The sequence below is a fragment of the Nicotiana tabacum genome, chromosome 15 (genome assembly GCF_000715075.1).
Source record: "Nicotiana tabacum cultivar K326 chromosome 15, ASM71507v2, whole genome shotgun sequence".
NCBI classification, from domain to species: domain Eukaryota; kingdom Viridiplantae; phylum Streptophyta; class Magnoliopsida; order Solanales; family Solanaceae; genus Nicotiana; species Nicotiana tabacum.
The window spans coordinates 48,295,109-48,315,188 of NC_134094.1; the positions used below are offsets into that span (position 1 = coordinate 48,295,109).

The 20,080-nt window shown below is 36.8% G+C and overlaps 1 long non-coding RNA gene across 1 annotated transcript; it reads left to right on the forward strand.

The window, feature by feature from the left end:
- The first annotated feature begins 10,831 nt into the window (after positions 1-10,831).
- On the forward strand, positions 10,832-12,944 carry LOC107763981 (uncharacterized). The gene is made up of 2 exons (XR_001643153.2): positions 10,832-11,200; positions 11,284-12,944. It is a non-coding gene; the product is annotated as an uncharacterized LOC107763981 (long non-coding RNA).
- Positions 12,945-20,080: the final 7,136 nt, after the last annotated feature.

Sequence of the window (20,080 nt, forward strand, 5' to 3'; positions counted from 1 at the left end):
AATTCATTGTTCATTCCATTGTCTGTTTTTCTTTGAATCCCTTTCGGTCTAACTCTGTTATGAAAACTAAGGCAAAGAAGGAAGGGCAAGACTGATTTACAAGGTTCTCATCTGATACAAGCTAATATGCAAAAGGTACCCAGCCTCAGCAGGGGCATCAAGTCGTCCCCGACTGGCCATGGCGACAAATGGTTTGAAATAAAAAACTCTCGAAAGAAGGAAATCAAATTAAAGTGCCTATAAGGGAGAAACGAAGTTGAAAAGGTTGAGTCGCACGTGACTAACCGTCTTGGCAAGGTTTGAAAAGCCAAGGATTCCCTAATGCTTTGAAGTTAAAATTAGAAGAAAGAAAGTCAAATGCACACAAAGGCAAAATAAAGTTAAAAAAGATTAAGTCCCACGCGACTAACCGTCATGGTAGAGTCTTGAAAAGCCAAAGGTTCTCCGGGGCCAGAAATGCAATCGGTATTCAGGAAACTAGCAGTTGCAGGTGAAATTATCATCAGAGAAGCCGGCCAAGATCAAGCAACTAAAACACTCAAGGCCGCAAAACCAACCACCGTTTCAAACTAACAATTGTTTTTGGTTTGAAAGACAAGAAACATATGCAACCCAAAAGCAACCTTGCAAGAAGTAGGTGCAACAAAAAAAAAGAAAAAGAAGAAGAAACCACGCGGGAGCTAGAAACAGCTCTGCAACAGCAACAACTCCAAAAGGGAAGTCTTCTTCAAATTCTTTCCCGCATTTACTCATTCTCTAAAAAATAATTAAAAAACAACAACATTAAAATGATGAAAAATAAAGAAAAGAAAGGAAGTTCCAAATCATGGAAGTATAGGGTCTTTAATCCCTAGCTGCGTTTTCCAACATAGGGTCTCCACTCCCTAGTTGATGTTATTTTAGACATAGGGTCTCCATTCCCTAGTCTCCTTTCCAACATAGGGTCTCCACTCCCTAGTTGATGTTATTTTAGACATAGGGTCTCCACTCCCTAGTCTCCTTTCCAACATAGGGTATCCACTCCCTAGTTGATGTTATTTTAGACATAGGGTCTCCACTCCCAAGTCTCTTTTTCAACATAGGGTCTCTACTCTCTAGTTTATGTTATTTTAGACATAGGGTGTCCACTCCCTAGTCTCTTTTCTAACATAGGGTGTCCACTCCCTAGTTGATGTTATTTTAAACATAGGGTCTCCACTCCCTAGTTTCCTTTTCAACATAGGGTTTCCACTCCCTAGTTGATTTTATTTTAGACATATGGTCTCCACTCCCTAGTCTCCTTTCCAACATAGGGACTCAACTCCCTAGTTTATGTTATTTTAGACATAGGGTCTCCACTCCCTAGTCTCTTTTCTAATATAGGGTCTCTACTTCCTAGTTGATGTTATTTTAGACATAGGGTCTCCACTCCCTAGTCAATTTTTTCAGATTTTGTTAACTATTTAATTATTTTTTTATTTTTTAATTAAATAATTCCCTTTCCCATTTTTCTTTTTTTAAAAAAAAAATAAATTCCCCACTTTCCTTTACTTTTATTTTTTAATTTTCCACTTTTTTTTACTTTTCTTTTTTTATTTTTATTTTTTATTTTCTACTTATTTTACTTTTCTTTTTTTAATTTTCACTTTATTTTACTTTTGTTTTTAATTCCAACTTTCGTTTACTTTTCATTTTTTAAATTTTCACATTCTTTTACTTTTATTTTTAAAAATTTTCACTTTCTTTTACTTTTTTTTAAAACAATTTTCACCTACTTTTACTTTTACTTTTTAATTCCATTCTTCTATTTTTCCTATATTTTTATTCCAATCCGAAAATTTAAAAAATATTTAATTTTTTTTGGCTTTTTTAATTTATTTTATTTTAAAATAAAGATAAAAATAAAAATAATATTAATAGTAATAATTGACCTTTTAAATTATTTTTAATTTTTACCCTATATAAAAAAAGTGTAACAAAGCTAAAAAATATATATTAAATTTCTAAAAATATTTACATAGTAGAAGTTGATATAAATTCATATATAGTCAAAAATTAGGTGCTCACAGACGCGATTTGTCATTTTGTGTATTATCCCTTAATTACGTGTTCCCAAACCCCCGTTAGCTTCATTTGATATTTCTTGGTTTGCGTGTGTGGTCCGTGTCGCTTTTTGAAAAGCTTTTATGTGAAAATTTTGAAGAAAACATAATTTTTGGCTTTAAAAATAACTTAACCACGGTCAACATTTTGTGAAAACGACCTCAGATCAATGTTTTGACGATTTCAGTACGTTCGTATCGTGATTTTGAACTTGGGCGTATGCGCAGAATTGAAATTGGAGGTCCCTAGATTGATTTGACTCATTTTGCCGAAAACTAGTATTTTGAAAGTTTGAAAATTTCCTAAGTTTGACTGTAAGTTGACTTCCTAGCTAACGGGTTCAAATTTAGATTTTGACACATGGAATAGGTCTGTATCGCTATTTGAAACTTGCCTGCAAAATTTGGTGCAATTCGGAATTGATTTGACATGATTCAAACACTTAGATCTGATTCTAGTTGTTCTTGAGTTTACTTTGAAATTTCATTCGTTTTGAGGGTTGATTTGTAGATTTAGATGTTATTTTGTTGATTTGATTGTGCGAGCAAGTTCGTATGATGTTATTACAGTTGTGTGCATGATTGGTTTGGAGCCCGAGGGGCTCGGGTAAGTTTCGGACGTGTTTCAGATGAGTTTGGTTCGTGTAAGGATTGCTGGTGTCATACCAGGTCTGGTGCTCTGTTGCAGATCTCGCATTTGTGAGGTCTGGCTCGCAATTGCAAGCCTCGCTTTTGCAAAGCATAGTTCGCATTTGCAAGAATTTGGTTCGCTTTTGCGATATGTGGCCTTTCGCTTTTGCGAAGGAAGTGGTCGCATTTGCGATCACTCATCACTTGAGTCTGCTTCGCAATTGCGAAGCTTCTGGTCGCATTTGTGATGGTGGAATGTTCGCATTCGCGATCTAAGTGTCGCATTTGCGAATTCTGTTCTTCTGTGATAGGGTTCTCATTTGTGACCCTTGTCTCGCATTTGCGATGTTCGCAATTGCGACATTTGCAGCTGGGTAAAGAGGAAAAAAATTGGACTTAGCTCATTTTACACTATTTCTCAACTCTAAACACTTTAGAGGCAATTTTCCAAGAGACTTTTCTTCCCAAATTCATTGGTAAGTGACTCTAATCCATTTTCTTTTAATTACCCATTACTTTTCATGAGATTTCAACATCAAATCTAGGATTTCCATGGTAGAAATTAGGGATTTGGGTAGAATTAGAGATTTTTATAAAATTGAGATTTAGACCTCAAATTGAGGTCGGATTTAGAAATAAATTACATAATCGGGCTCGGAGGTGAATGAGTAATCGGGTTTTGGTCCGAACCTCGGGTTTTGACCAAGCAAGCACTGGGTTGACTTATGTTGACTTTTTAAAAAATGATCAAAATTGAACCTCTTTCATTAATGGGTAGTTTCTAAAACCTATTTTGAATAATTTGATCGATAATTTGCTAGATTTGGTTTGTTTGGAGGCTTGTTCGAAAGGCAAGGTCGTGGTTGATTGATTACTTGAATTGCGGAGTGAGTTAAGTGTTGGGTCTAAACTTGATATGAGGGAATTAGGGAACCATGAACTATGTGTTATGTGAATTATGTGGATAAACGGCGCATATGCGAGGTGACGAGTGTATATACGCCGTCATGATATTTGTTTCCATGTTTTCGTTTATTTCGTGATATATCTTGCTTCATGCCTTAATTGTTACATGCTCTATTTGACTGCTATGCTGATAGAATCCTAGGAAGCTCAAATCTATTCAAGGACAAGAATGAAGCTTTGGAATCTCAAAGAGGGCCTTTAACAAGATGTCAAGCTAAAGAGTTGCAAAACAAGGTCATTAGACTTCAAGTGCAAATAAAGAAGTTGTTAATTGGGATGGAGAGCTCAAGGATAAAAGGATATGAGTTGTCTAGGTATTATAATTATTTTATGGTCCAAATTCATGTCCAAGGAAAGGTGGATTAGATCCCAAGAGACATCCTCTGAAGAAGGTCCAAATTAGGCCACTATTGGGCCTATTTGGTATTCAAAAAATGTATCCAAACTTGCATCCCAATAAGTCCTACATGAAGCCACGTTTTTATAACATAAAAAGGACTTACTTGATGCCCAAGAAAGGTTCAATAGGCGTGATAGAAGTTTGGTACAAGTTGGTGCTAAGTTGCTTGCAAGTTGCCTTCAAGATTTCCAAGATCCTATCCATGATTGGTTTGGGACTTTCAAGATTCTATCCTAGATTGGTTTTATCTTATTTTCATATATTTTGGTACTAGATTTATTGCTTTCCTAGGTAGTTAAGGTTATGTTTTCCTTTTCCTAAGATTATTGGAGTTACTTCCAAGATTTACTTGATTTTTATTTCCTAGTGTTTTTCCTTTTCCTAAGGTATTTGGACTTGTTGTCCAAAGTAGTTTAGGACTTTATTTCCTTGTTTTTAGGTAGGAATTTCGTGACCCCCTCTCTATATAAAGGGGTGTCTTCTTTGTTTTTAGATTTTAGATTATTATAGACTATTATCAATAAAAATTATGAGATTTTTCTTGCACTCTTGTGTGTGGCTACTCTTGGATTTATTCTTCAACCTTCAAGACTCAACTTAAGGTGGTAAGATTAAACTCTTTCGAAATCTTAGATCACTTCTAGGTATTCAAGAAAGGTGATAAGTTTAGGCTTATTGTTGTTCTTGTTATTCTAAAAGGTCGGGTTTCACAATCTATCTCTTGTTTTTAATTCTCTATCAAAGGCGATTAGTTCTTTGTTAGCTAATTATTATTGTTAGGATTCAACTTCAAGAATAGACTTCTTGAATTCAAGAAACTCTTTCTTGAATTCAATCTATCTTTAATTTTTCGTTGTTTTTTTGTTTCTTTATTTTCTTTTAGCTTTCGTACGTTTCTTGATTTTCTTTAGTAATTCTTGGACCCATATCGTGTTGTTATCAAGTGGTATCAGAGCATAAGTTAATCAAGATTTCAATCTTGATAATCTTGGGAGGTTCTTAAGCAAAACAAAACCAAAAAAAAAACTCCAAAAAAAAAACGAAAATCAGCCAAAAGAAAAGCATTATGGCTTATAATTATTTGTAGAATTCAAGTGTTATTTGGTTTCCAAGTAAAGAAAGGAAACAAGAAGAGGGGATCCTAGTTCTTGAAGATTAAGGTAACTTCTTTCCTTATTCTTGTGGGTTTTGGGTTTCCTAAATTCTTTCCTTATTTTTTCTACATAACCAATTCCTATTCTTCCAAGGTTTGGTCCTTCACTTTCTTTTTCTTTTTCTAACTCCACATTCTTATCACTAAGAGTTGTGACTAGTAAGGTTTATTAATAAATCTAAAGTTTAACGACCAAGAGTTGCTTTGAGTGGAAAAAAGGCAAGAGAGGCGAGAACATTAGAGGAAAAAGCCAAAATTTGAGAGATACATAATTCTTCTAATCTTTGTTCAAGATGTTTCAAATAGGTAGTTATAGTGAAAAGAGGCGAGCTATGACTCAACAACTTGAAAAGTCGAACTTACAGTATACCGAATGGAAGGAAGACAATGGTAAAATTACTTTTCAAACAAGAGCTAAAGTGATGTCTACGATTTGTGCCCTTAGAATTGACAAAGAGTTTGGCTATAACTCAATTAGCACTTATATGGTTGAAAAATTAAACTTGCCTTGTGTTGAGCATATTGAACCCTACACGTTGAGAGGAGTAAAGGTAGATAAAAGAGTGTTATTACTATTCTCTATTGGAAGGTATGAGGATGCGATCTGGTGTGATGTGATTCCCATGAATAATTATCATATCTTGTTGGGAAAGCCATGGTATACCTATAGAAGAGCTTCATATAACATGGAAAAAAATAGATACTCTTTTGAGGTTAACGGGAAGAAACTAATTCTTAGACCTTTGACTCCCTCACAAATTTATGAAGATGAAAAGACTATTAAAGAGAATATGGAAAAATATGAGAGAGAAAAGAATGAGAGGAGTAAGGGAGTGCATGTTGACATCCCAAGAGAGGAAAAATGAGAGGTTGTATTGAGTGAAGAGAATGGGATGTCAATTGAGAAAAAAAGTGAGCTTGAGGGAAAAGAAAAGAGAGAAGGCAATGAGATAAGAAAAGTTTTTGAGGTAGAGAGAGAGAAAAACAAGAGGGTTTGAGTAAAGAAGAAGAAAAAAACTTTAGTGAGAGAAAAAAGGCTAAGGGTGAGGGAAAAGTTAGTTTTGTGATTAAAAGCCAAAGAGAGTGTAAGCAAGAATAAAATTTCTTTACTTCCTAACCCATTAACTCATTCTTGTTTTAGTTCTTGTGATTTTGTGTAGTCACGTGTTGAAAGACCTTTTGAAAGGAGAGATGAGGCGCGAGAAATGGTGGTAAAGGTTCCAATTAGATTCCAACATGAATTAGGCGAAATTAATTCTTGTTGGATGGTGGAAGATAAAAGTTTGGTTAAATTCTTTGTTATTGAACCTTTTGACTATTTTAATTCTTATTTATAGGTTTATGACATGGAGTTTCCTAAAGCCATTGCTAAGCTGGAATCATTGCATAAAAGAATACAAGGTGATGTTGTTCCATTAGTAAATAAGTCCAAGTATGATATGTATAATTGGTTCATTCACATTCTTGGCCTTCCTAGAACACCTAAGGTATTTTTGGAGGTAATGAACTATACTCTTATTTCATATGTTGGTGACTTTATAATTTTTGTGGATGATGATATTTTGATGCATATCAAGTCATTAACTGTAATATCTAAGTTAAAGTGCAAGAGTAATTTGCTTCCTTTTGAAATTGAGTATGACATAGATGATTATGCATTCCAACTTGGTGGAAAGAGGCATGAAATTTATGAGAAGAGGCTTGCTAATGAGTTAAATGTTCTTTCTTCTCTTATTCAAGTGTCTAATGAGTTTTCATGTGATAAATTGCTAGAATGTGAGTTTTGTTGTTTGATGGGAAGTCATTCCTCTAGGCATGTTGATTGTAAGATTTTTCTTGCACTCGTGTGTGGCTGGTAATGATTCTCCCTTCAACCTTCAAGGCTCAACTTAAGGTGGTAAGATTAAACTCTTTCGAAATCTTAGATCACTTCTAGGTATTCAAGAAAGATGATAAGTTTAGGCTTATTGTTGTTCTTGTTATTCTAAAGGGTCGGGTTTCACAATCTATCTCTTATTTTTAATTCTCTACCAAAGGCGATTAGTTCTTTGTTAGCTAATTGTTATTGTTAGGATTCAACTTCAAGAATAGACTTCTTGAATTCAAGAAACTCTTTCTTGAATTCAATCTATCTTTAATTTTCCGTTGTTTTTTTGTTTCTTTATTTTCTTTTAGCTTCCGCACGTTTCTTGGTTTTCTTTAGTAATTCTTGGACCCCTATCGTGTTGTTATCATATGCCTTCATTGTTACTTGTCATTTAATTATTCTTGTATTAAATTATCCGTCCCTTCCATGCCTCCATGCTTATTTTCTACTTGTCTTTACTTGCTTTACTTGCATATCTAAATCGTCATATGCTTTACTTGCCTTATAGTTTTGTAATATTTGTTGCCTTCTACAATATGTTTTCACTTGCATGAGTTGTTTAATTGATAGATACCGATGAGTTGGTAAAGTTGAGACTTCGAGTTGTTAGAGATTCCTTGATTATTATTTGATTATTTATTGTCTCGTACATTTACCCTCTTGATGTAGAAATTCTTGTAACGTTTGGTTGTTGAATTGTTTATGTTGATTGAAATTGTTTGGGGAGCGGGTTGCACGCCGCAACGGAAATCGAAAGGTAATAAATTAAAATGGCGAAATAAGGACGGATTATGATATTGACAAATGATGATATGGTGGAATCGGGTTGCGCGCCACTAGGGGCGTCAACGGATATTTCAAAACCGACTAAACAGACCGAATTGTACCGCACCGAACTGATTTTTAGGTTTTTTTTAATAAAACCGTTGGATTTTATATAAATTTATAACCGTACCGATAATTAGGGTAGGTTTTTATTTTATGAAAATAAACTAAAAAAATACCGAACCGTACCGAATAAATTTACATGGAAAATATATTTATATATCAAGTTTAAAAATAATAAAGCATTAAATTTTTCCTTGGGCCTTGGAATTATGAAAACGGTTACAAGCCAACAAGTAATTAAACTTAATATCCTAATTCTCAAACCTATTCTACTACTCCTATTGAAACTAAATTATTTCCAACATGTTCAATAACAAGACACACAAGGTATTGTAGTGATTATGAGTAGAAAACTACAATGTATTGAATATGTTTCCTTTCGTATAATTTAAATTTATATTTTTAAATATTTAATCTTCTATAAACTTTATTCTTGACTCCTAGCTTGCTAATATCTTTTCACTCTTGTGATTTTTTTTTAATCTTTGCTTAGTTTCTTTTACGATATTGTAGAATAGTTGATGGAACTATACTCTGGCCATCTTTCATGTTTTCTTAATTCATCACCCTTTAAATAGTAAAAATGTCTAGAGAGTTTTGTTAAGTCTTATAAAAGTACGTATATTATTGCATTCTGCTTCTACTAGTGACTTTTAAATGACATTTAAAAAATATCAAAAATTGACCGAATCGTGCCGATACCGAAGAGAAACCGACATGATTGGTACGGTTTTTAAAAGTCTACTTTTGGTTATACATAATAGAATAACCGAAAAATTGGTATGATATAAATTTTATAAAATAACCGGTCGAACCAAACCATTGATACCCCTGCGCGCCATAACAGATTGTATATGTTGTATTTATTTGTGATTGTTGGATTTGCCTCAGTATTTTGATATGAGATTATGAGACTTGTTATTCTGAGCTCTCTAGTAGTTGGATTTCGAGTTCATTTTTATGAGTTAACTGCTTTACTTCCATTTCCTATTTTTCCTGTTCCTGTTATTATTATTATTGCGTACAAATTATTGTAAGTGACCCGCCTTAGCCTCGTCACTACTTCGTCGAGGTTAGGCTCAGCACTTACAAAGTACATGGGATCGGTTGTACTTATACTACACTCTGCACTTCTTGTGCAGTATCAGAGTTGGTCCCAGCAACACTGAGTGAGACTGCGCCGATCCAATTATCTGTGGAGACTTGAGGTATAGTTGCACGACATCCGCAACCCTGAAGTCCCCTTCTATGTCCTCGTTGCTGTTTATTTTATTCCAAACATTTGTGTTTTATTCAGACTATTATCTGTAGTACTATAGACGCTCATGTATTCGTGACTTCAGTTTCTGGGATTACATTTGGATTACATCGTTTATTAGTTCATCACTTTATTTCAGACTATTCGGTTTTACTGTTATCATTGATTTAAATTGTTAAAAATGGTTAACAAATATAGCTAACGTTGGCTTGCCTAACAAGTGAAATGTTAGGCGCCATCACGTTTCCGAGAGTAGGAATTCCGGATCGTGACAGATATTCACAAAAGCATATTAATTATTAAATATAAATAACAAAAAAATCCAAGTTCCTGTTAATATTGATGAATGTTAGTTATTTATCTAACTCAGAAGATCTTTGCTCTACAAATACCTTATTATTTGGACTTTCATTAGCGATAGATTTAGGTTCTCGCGCCATCTTTCCACGTAGATTCGATCATTATCATGATAAAGAGATTATACATGCCAATAAATGTTGTTACTTCTTTTAGCTCAATAATGATGGGTAGTATCGGTAGCCACATATCGACACTACGGAACTCTATGACAATGCTTTTGAAAAATATTTTATTAATATTTTCTTAAAAAAAGAATAGCTTGAAATAACTAATATTTTAACATAACCGACCTTAAAATTTTAACAATCTGAAAATAATTGTGAGCTCCTGAGTATGATTTCTGTACAATTTTCTTTAAGTTTTCGTCTTGGTATCTTGAAGTGGAACACTTCTAATGTCACCTGAATTATTATTATTTTGGGTGAAATAACAATTCCTAGAATTATGATTTCTTGTGAAAATTAACTTACTCGACTTATATAAGTAATTACTGGAATTACAATCCTAAATATTAGGATTTCCTATACAGTTCAAATAAGAAAAAAATCTAATAATCAAAATTTTAGTTGATTTCAACGTCCTAAATATTAAACAATATTAATTAAATGATAATTTTGTTCATATTAAATTTATTTTTAAATGATAAACAAGTCAATCAATTTCGCGTTGAAGTTTCAAGCTTTTATGATAGTTAGATTGGTTGAAGAGGACAATTTTTTTAAAAATGGTGTAAATTTCTATATATTTAATAGTTTTTAGTTTTAGTCTCACATTATTTATCATATAGTTAGTATACATTAATGTAATTTGTCGCAAATACTAAATGAAGTCAAATTGTTCTTCAAAAAATTACTCATTGAGGTCAAAATATTATTTTGTTCACGATGAATACAATTTGAGTACTAGTACGATGTCGCTTTCTAGTTGTCATGTATAAACTACTTCAAACGAACTTCTATAAATTTTGTACTAATGTTCCAAATAATTGACTTTTTAAACATTTATTTAAGGTAAAATTTTAATCGATTTTAAAGTCTTAAATTTTATGTACCTAGTTTAAATAAAGAAAGACTTAATAATCAAATTACAACGAATTTTTAGGTCTTAAATATTTAAAAAATAATTAAATGACTATTTTACCTAGTATGAATTCTATTTTTAAAAATTAAAAATGGCGAACCACATTTACTAAGGTGTTCGTGTTTAGGATTAGCTTAACAAAGCGTGTAAAGGTGTCACAAACCCCACCACTAAAGTTCTAAAAGATACAATTTGGCTAAAAATAGAAATATATTTTGCCAATATGGAAAAAATCAATTCAGTTCCTTCTATAAATCTCCCCCTCCCCATCTTCATATCTGGCTTGCCCTAGGTGTGGTTCCGGTCCATTGCGCTAATTGAGCTCGCATTTTTCTCCCTAGCTAGCATAAATCTCAGGTCTCCAAGCTTCGTCCATCCTCATTGCGGTTTCAGTTCACCTGTATCGCTGTATTTTCTCATTATTGGATCCAAGGTGGAAGATTCAAATTTGTGATTTTGGAGGTATTTTTGTGAGTACATTTATTGTAAGAGATATCTTCTTCGATTTGTTTAGCTGGTAAGTGGTGAAAGCTCTTTTTGTTGTTTTTTCGAAGATTTGATTCTGCTGTAGCTGATCGTCGACCATTTTTGGTTTATTAGGTTGAGTCTATCAGCCAAATATGAGGGATAATATAGTAGTAGGCCGTGAATACATGGGTGAGTGGGTGCAGACTGTAAAATACTGAAATTGGCAGTCTAAATCGAAGGTGGCATTAGTTGTTGTCGTGCCTTATATCTATTCTTTTAACGAGTTGGTTGAGAGCGTAATTAAATGTGGTTAGTTAAGATGTGAACTTTATAATGTTTTAATTAGCTTATGACTAATTTTGTTCCTAGTAAGGTGAAAGTTGTCTCTTCTTTCATAAAAAATGATCAACATGTGGGACTGTATTTTTTTGATATTGCTAATGGTGGTGCTAGGCCTATTCTAAGGATAAACGTGGTTGAGAGGTCTCAACAACCTTCAACAGCACCACCACTTTCACAACCACAACTATTAGTTGATACAAAAATAATGTGTAATGAAGGATGTAATGATTAATAATGTTCATGGAATTGGATGATAATAGAGAATATCCAATGAATATGGATATTCCAGCAGACGATTAACACAATGTTCAGAGCATCATAGCGTCGTTGGTAGACGTGTTGCTCTAGAACACAAGACAGTCATGGTTATTTTGATAAAACTGTTTTTTTCATGAGAAAACATTCAAGAAGCATGAGTTAGTTGGGAGATTAAAGCTAGGCACCATGAAGAAGACCTTTAGCTTCTATATAAAGAAGAGTAATAAACCATTGAATGTAGTGGCATGTGAGGTTGAAAATTGCAAGTGGATACGGCGCGTAAGAAAGTACGTTAAAGGGGATAGACTCTATATTATTAAGTATAAAATCGAGCACACTTGCGGTGTTCAAAATCTCAAGAGCGAACATCGCATGCGTCAGCTTTTGTCATTGTTGGATTTTTGATAAATGACTTTGCTGATGGCAAAGGGCCATCGATTAAAAAATTTGGGAATATTTTGTAATCATTTGCATTGTGAGGTGAGCTATTGGAAGTGCTGGAATAGGGTGTTCTTGCTAAAAACATTAACAAGGGGGGCACCTGAGAATAGATATGCTATTTAAATTGCATATCATTACGTGCTTGAAAAATAAAAATCGAGCTAGTAAGACTGTATTGAAACTTGATGCGGAGGGGAGGTTCCTATATATTTTCGTAGCTTATGGAGCTTGCGTTAGAGGATTTATGAACATAAGAAAGGTTTTAGCTGTTGATTTTACCTTTTTAACAGGCAAGTATGTTGGTGTCCCGTTGACTGTGGTGGGACAGGATACTGAGCACTATATCCATCAAGTGGCATTTTGTGTTGTGGACAAGAAGTGCGATGACTCATGGTCTTTCCTTTTCGAGCAATTGAAGCCCGTAGTTGAGGATGATTGAAAGTTGTGCATAATCTCTGACATGCATCTTTGCATAACCAATAAAAGTTTTGGGGTTTATAAGCATGCTCTATTAGGATAGAGTCCAAGTCTACGTAAATCTCTCATTCAAGATAGAATTCAAGCCTACGTAGATCTCTCATTCGGTTATTTAGTTTGAATACATTTGAATTGTATTCTTCAATTATCTCTTAGATTTTATAATACACTAGGAGTTGTATTTTTAAAGTGTCTCTGAAGCGTAGATATATAGGAGGAACTCCTCCTCTGTATCGTGATTAATATTAAAAATACTCCAAGTTTCTTTAACTCTTTCATGGTATCGGAGCACCATTTGGAATCATGTATACCAACAATGCTACTCCATCTCTCCCATCCTCACCGTGGAAACTACCCTTGTAAACGAGAACTCATCATTGACAAACTTCAACCACTCAAATCTGATGAAACTAGATCGCCACAATTATATTTTGTGGAAATGTTAGATTCTTCCTGCCATAAGAGGGCACAATTTGGAGGGCAATATTAATGGTTCTTATTCTTGTCCTTCAAAGTTCATAACTACAAGTCCAGGTAATGATAGCTCCAACGAAACCAGCGTCAACCCAGAATATCTATTTTGAAGAAACAAGATCAACTTTTGTTAAGTCGGTTGCTGTCCGCAGTTACTGAAGGAGTACTTGCACTAGTTGTTAGATGTTCCAGCTCTAAGGAAGTTTGGATATCTCTTGAGAATATATTTGCTTCACAATCACATCAGCATCCTTACCAGCATCTGGTGCATCTGATAGAAATTTAGTCAAGAAACGACACTTGAATAGACAAAGTACATGCTGAAATTTCTTGAGCACATCCAACGAAAATTTGAACTTGAGGGCCTCTCTTAGTTTATTGTCATCCTGGTGCAGAGAAATATCATATGCTAGTTGTGACAATCTTCTAGCTACAAAAGCATCTCCAACACTACAGGTGTCCACATAATCCAACTTCAAAACCTTAACTCTTCTACAGAATTCCTTGGTATAACAGAAGCTAACTTCACGGCCTTTTGTGACAAGAAGTAACCTCAGATTTGGATGGCACAACTTAGGAACAACAATATTATAATGTGAATCTTCTCCTTGTGCCAAAAAGTAATTCTCCTCTTCACCTATGTTAAATATATCGGCAGTTTCCCATATGCCAAGGATAGCTTTTCTAGCACTTGATGCTAAAAGCTTCAAATTGGAAACAATGGACAAGATCACATCAGCATCCTTACCAGCTTTTGTAGCATGAAAGTGGGCTAATTTTCAAGGTTGAGCAATTGCCTTTGCAAATATTATTTTGCCAACTTCAGGCTCTCCATAGAGAACGATCCATGTAGGAGGCTGGATACCAATGTCTTCAGACAACTTGGAGTGAGTCAAAGGACACTCAACGACTTCTTTAATCTCCCGAATCTGCGCGTCTAATCCACCAAAATAAGCATATAACTCTGAATGAGGTTTTCAACCTTCATAACAGACAACACGCCATCGACTTCATCTAGTCGAATCCCAACAACATATAGAACCTTAGTATGTATCCAAGTAGCACGAGGTTCCAATTGGTCTTTATCCGCAAAGGGCAAGATCTCAACGTGACACTCTGGCTCAACAGAATGAGAAATCTGAGATTTGGCCAGCAATTGCCAATTCTTGAAGACATCAAACTGAACAGCGAGAATTTGAGTGAAATTTTTGCTAAGCAGGGCAAGCGAGTTCTTGCCAATTATCACACACACACACACACACACACACACACACACACACACACACACACACACACACACACACACACACACACACACACACATATATATATATATATATATATATATATATATATATATATATATATATATATATATATATATATATATATATATATATGCTAACAAATAAAACTAACCTCCACAGAATGTTCACCCCTCTTTTGTTGCTTGCCATTGCCAACTTGAATTTGATGCGTTGATAAAGCTAGTACGAGGTCATTTACACTACATCCACTCAAGCTAGCAATATTTCTAACAGCTTCACTTTGTACATTCCAGTCCAGGAACTTCTTTAAATGCTCCAAGAACACCTGATTCTTAATGGAAACGAGCATATGAAACTTTTTCCAGCGCTAGTGTGATAGCGTCCAGTTGGTCTTTCAATAAGCCTAAGGTCTTTTCACAAATTCCAGAATAAGGCTTCTCTCCAAGGGCTACTAGCGGCATGGTAAATTGAATGTTGAGGGCAAACAAGCGTACATGAATCTTAGCATCATGTATAAGATAATCAAACATTGACATGATGTCAATCTTGAGGTAAGCAGGTGCAACAACAATAGCGAACCTCCGCAAGTGTGTTGCAACCAACCTTCGCACCATAGGCATGTCCTCTTGATGCATTTGACCGTAGGTATATTGAAGTTCTGCCGTCAACATGTCAGGGGCACTTGTGTAAGCAATATGAAAGAGTCCACAAGCATAAACTCTAACTGTGAACCAGGAACTAGCCGTCAACCTCTTTACAAGGTAGAACCAATCAATCAATTTACTTTCACTCATCGGGCATCCAATAAATGGGAGATCCAATTGAAAACTATTATCGAACAGTTTGGCAACATCGCATGAATGTCCATCATCTGAACCGGGAGCAAATGAAAAATAAAGCAACTTGAGCATAGTCACATTTGCAGCTATTGTTCTAGCCAACATAGCATTACCAGTTTCAAGGAAACCAATAAATAATACTGCATTTGCAGACGGACCACGAACGCGAGTGCAACACTTGGGGACTAACAGTCCTTTGGTTCATCTTGTACCTCAGCAACACTCTTAATGTCATCGTAATGGACAGTGATTCTCTCAAGCTGGAGACAGAGGCAGACCCAGGAATTTAATGCGACGGGGGCACAAAATTCTGTTCAATTAGTGCCCCCTAACGACTTTAAGCGTTAAGGGTGCCAAGTGATTTAAATTAACCATTTTAAGGTATATACATATACATATACAAGATTTCTGCCGAAGTTTGCGGGGTCCGATGACTCATCAACATAAGCCATAGGTCTGCCTCCGGCTGGAGAAAAGAATCAACATTGAATCGACCGGTGGAATCAATGCCATGCTCATTATAAACAACTTCCCAGAACTTGGAGCAGTAGCTTCTATTGGACATTATCGAACATCTGGTGACCAAGACTTGCAGAGTACCCCAGAAACGAATCTGCTATGGGATTTTCTAACTTCTCATGAAGTATCTTAGAATTGTCCAGCAAGCCTGAGTTTTCAACGATCACATCAAAATCACTGTCGCCGACATAGACTATCCCAACACTGTCCGTTGTATCTTCTATAGTGACCTGCTATGTTTTTGCAGCATCCAAAGCCATGGAGTCTAGCTGTAGCTCCTGTTGCACCAGTAGAATTACTTTCTTGCATCACTATCACCAATTCTTGCAGCGCCTTCACCGATTCGAAGGGGTTGTTGAACTGAGCATCGGGCATGGTAGAAAGGTAGAGAGGCATGGAGTAAGAACAACGAGAGCACCAATGTAGTGAACCCATATTATATTGAAATGGATAATGGGAACCACATACACCAATATAAGAGTTCATCTTCAAATAATTACAAATGCTTAAAACAAGTAACCAAATCGATTTCGGCCTTTCTATGTTCGATCGAGTTCAAGTAATAAGAAATCGGAGTGGAATTTTGGGAGTGAGCTCCGAAGACAGTACAAACGAGCCTCGAGTCCGAAGGCTGCTCGAGGAGTCGGCTCGATAATCTTATCGAGCCCGTGACCAAATCAATCCGCAGGGCATTGCTTCAAGGTCGGAAATGCGCGACGCCCATCCCGAAGGTCGAACTCAAGCCAGGACCAAAGGGCTCGACCTAGTAACGAGTTCGAGCTAGTATTGAACTCACAGACAAGAGCCGTTTCAACCGCACCTAGAGAGAATCTTGGCGGCAATCGAGGAAAAGACAAATCATCATGGGTCCTCCACTATATGCTTTATTTTATTATTTTTTGTTATAAATAAAGTAATGACCCTCTGCTATAAAAGTGGGGATCCTTGTAAGCTATGCACATATTGAATACACTAGAACAAAAGATATCTCCTTGTGTTTGTTTTACTTCATTTTACTTATTTTTTCTGATTCATTATTCCCACTGTCATAGTCAAGAATATTCAAAATACTCATATCGTTATCTTTATATCAAAGGGTATTACGTATCCTTAGAACCATACATAAGTTTAACATTATCCGATTTTTCGGGTAAACAGTTTGGCGTCCACCGTGGGGCTAAGGATAACAGTGATTGTTTGATATAAATCTACAGTACGCACCAGCTTACAACTTCAAATCAGCAATAGCTTTACCTATCGACCACGAAGCCGGCCTTCAAGATGAAACCAACAACTTGGCACCCGGGGGCGGAAGGCCACTTGACGATGGCACTGAGGCTTGAATCGAAGTACCCAAAATTTGAGCCGAAGTACCATTGGATGTCAATTCACAAATAGCTCTGGAGGCGAATCAGCGCTCCGAACCGAAAAAAGCATTCAGGGCGGTACTCGATCAGTAGCCCGAGACACCCATAACACGGGGGAAATCGGAGCCAGCTTACGTATGATCTTCGAGATGCTACAAGCCTAACAAGTAGTGATAGCCCAGTTACAGAGCCAAACTCATATACAAAGCAGGCCAGATCCCAATTCGCTTCGAGAAATCACCCCCAGAACGGAGCCCGTCATAGTAAAATCAAACGAGCAAGAGTCGGGGACTACTCCCGAAATTACTAAATTGCTCGAGGAACTCACAAAACGAGTCGAAGCCAACGACAAGAGAGTGGAAACATACAATGCCAGGGTCGATCAAATCCCGGGAGCTCCACCAATGATAAAAGGGCTTGATCCGAAAAAATTCATACAAAAGCCTTTTCCCTCGAGTGCGGCCCCAAAACCAATCCCCAAAAAATTTTGTATGCCCGAAATTCCCAAATATAACGGTACGACCGATCCTAACGAACACGTCACCTCTTACCCATGTGCCATCAAAGGTAACGATTTGGAGGACGATGAGATCGAATCCGTGTTGTTGAAAAAGTTCGGGAAGACCCTCTCGAAGGGAGCAATGATCTGGTATCACAATTTACCGCCAAATTCCATCGATTATTTTGCCATGTTAGCAGATTCGTTCGTAAAGGCACATGCTGGTGCCATAAAGGTTGCAACAAGGAAATCGGACTTCTTCAAAGTAAAGCAAAGGGGTAATGAAATGTTGAGGGAATTCGTATCCCAATTTCAAATGGAACGCATGGAATTGCCACCGATCACAGACGATTGGGCCGTACAAGCTTTCACCCAAGGGTTGAACGAGCTAAGTTCAACAACATCACATCGGCTGAAGCAAAATTTGATCGAGTATCCAGCAATAACTTGGGTTGATATACACAACCGATATCAGTCGAAAATTAGGGTCGAAGATGACTAGTTGGGAGCTCCGTATGGACCCGTGCATCAGAACAGGACAACTACTAAAAATCAAAGGGAGATCGACAGAGAACAAAGGTCGAACAGAGACCGATATCAACCGTACGTCGCATATCGGATGAACAACGGTTCAACACGCAATACAGTTCGGAACAATCGAATGATTGATCGAGGGAAAAATTCTCTGGGACTTATGAGCAAGAGTGGCTTTGATAAATATGCCGATCCTATAGAAGCACCTCGGTTATCAGAGTATAACTTCAGCGTTGGTGCATCCGCCATCGTGTCGGCTATCGAACGCATCAAAGACACTAAGTGGCCTCGACCCATGCAGACCGATCCTGCCCAAAGGAATCCCAATCAAATGTGCGAATATCATGGCACCCATGGTCACAGAATGGAATATTGCAGGTAACTAAGAGAGGAAGTAGCCCGCTTATTTAACAAAGGGCACCTTCGAGAATTTCTAAGTGATAGGGCGAAGAACCATTTTAAAAACAGGGATTTCGGCAAGCAAAACGAGTAAGAAGAACCGCAGCACGTCATTCACATGATCATCGGCGCCGCCGATACCCCTCAGGGACCAATGCTTAAACGCACTAAAACATCGATTGTGAGGGAAAAGCGATCTCGGACTCAAGATTATGCACCCATAGGGACTTTGTCCTTCGATGATGAAGATGTAGAAGGAGTCATCCAGCCTCATAACGATGCACTAGTAATATCAGTACTCATGAATAAAACTAAAATTAAGCGTGTGTTAATCGATCCAGGTAGCTCGGCCAACATCATCAGATTGAAGGTCGTAGAATAGCTCGGCCTACAGGACCATATCGTACCCGCAACTCTGGTTCTAAATGGATTTAATATGGCATGTGAAACCACCAAAGGCGAGATAATACTACCTATAAACGTGGCCAGAACCATCCAGAAAATGAAGTTTCACGTGATCGAAGGCGACATGTGTTACAACGCCCTTTTCGGAAGGCCATGGATCCACAACATGAGAGCTATACCTTCAACCCTAAACCAGGTCATCAAATTCCCAACATCGAGAGGTGTCAAAATAGTGTACGGAGAACAACCGGCCGCAAAAGAAATGTTCGCCGTCGAGGAAGCGAAATCAATATCCTCGCCTTCACCGATAAAGGGATCGGGCTCAGAAGGAGAACGGGACACCAAATAGCAATCACAAATGTCGGCTTCGACCCAGCCAGATAACCAGAAGATCGAAGAAGATGATGGTCAAAGGGTCCCTCGATCTTTCATGGTTCCTGATGACTCCGACGCCACCAAATCAACAATTGAGGAACTAGAGCAAATCACACTAATCGAGCACTGGCCCGAGCGAAAGGTATACTTGGAAACGGGTTTGAGCCCCGAACTCAGGAAGAAACTTGTTCAATTTCTTATCGATAACATTGATTGTTTTGCCTGGTCCCATTTAGATATAACAGGGATCCCACCGGACATAACAACGCATCGGCTAAGCGTGGACCCTAGGTTCAGACCGGTGAAGCAAAAGAGAAGACCCCAGTCCGAGAAAAAGCATGCATTCATAAAGGACGAGGTAACCAAACTTCTCAAGATAGGGTCCATTCGGGAGGTTAAATATCCCGAATGGTTAGCCAATGTAGTTGTAGTGCCTAAAAAAGGGAACAAACTTAGAATGTGTGTGGATTATAAGGATTTGAACAAAGCATGCCCCAAAGATTCTTTTCCGCTTCCCAACATCGATCGCATGATCAATGCCACGGCCGGCCACGAGATCCTCACTTTTCTTGATGCCTATTCCGGGTATAATCAAATCTAGATGAACTCGGAGGACCAGGAAAAGACCTCATTTGTCACCAAATATGGAACATATTGTTATAATGTGATGCCCTTCGGGCTAAAAAATGCAGGGGCTACTTACCAACGCCTAGTAAATAAAATATTCGAAGA